Source organism: Etheostoma cragini, chromosome 2 (genome assembly GCF_013103735.1).
Source record: "Etheostoma cragini isolate CJK2018 chromosome 2, CSU_Ecrag_1.0, whole genome shotgun sequence".
Taxonomy (NCBI): Eukaryota; Metazoa; Chordata; class Actinopteri; order Perciformes; family Percidae; genus Etheostoma; species Etheostoma cragini.
The window spans coordinates 3048072-3048860 of NC_048408.1; positions in this window are offsets into that span (position 1 = coordinate 3048072).

Here is a 789-nt window from a genome sequence, read left to right on the forward strand (position 1 = left end):
CACACACACACACACACACACACACACACACACACACACACACACACACACACACACACACACACACACGCTCGGATGCTGCAGCAGTAACTTGCCTTCACTGTTTAACGGTTGTCCAGGGCAGATGTTAGCATCTTGAATAATGCAGCCAGCGGAATCCGACAGAAACAGCCTGGTCCGGTCCGGTCCGGTCCGGTCGCTAGCCTATGTAGGCCTACAGTCTATTCCGTGCAACAGTAGGCTACACCCGGGCTAGTCCTGTGGCCCTGTAGGCCGCTCAGTTCTGTTCAAACAACTCCTCCTCCTCTAAGACATTGTTTCTCTCTCTCTCCCACTAGTTACTAAGTCACATCAGCGTGTATCCCTCCTTTTTTCTCTCTTCTTCTCCTCTTTTTAGAAAGCCACTCGCAGTGTGCAGCCTATTCCTCCTTTTCGCTGTGCTTCATGTTATCCTCTGTCAGTCAGTTAGCTGTCAGCCTCAGAGCCGTTTGGCAAGGCAGGACCAGTCTGGGCAGGCACTGGGTCACTACTGGCTAGTTGATACTGAGCTATGGTAAAGCCAGCTTGTCTGTATGAGAGAGAGAGAGAGAGCGAGAGAGAGAGAGAGAGAGAGTCTGATTTACTACGTCATCTTTACTACCGGGGAGGAGAAACTGACTTCAGAGCATCTGTCAACCAATGGCGAACCCCCCCCACCCCCTCATCTGGCCCCGTCTGCAGGCTCTGTTTACTTCTCTTTAATGTCAATGGGCCTGCTAAATAGACCTGCTGGCTCTCACACACAAGCGC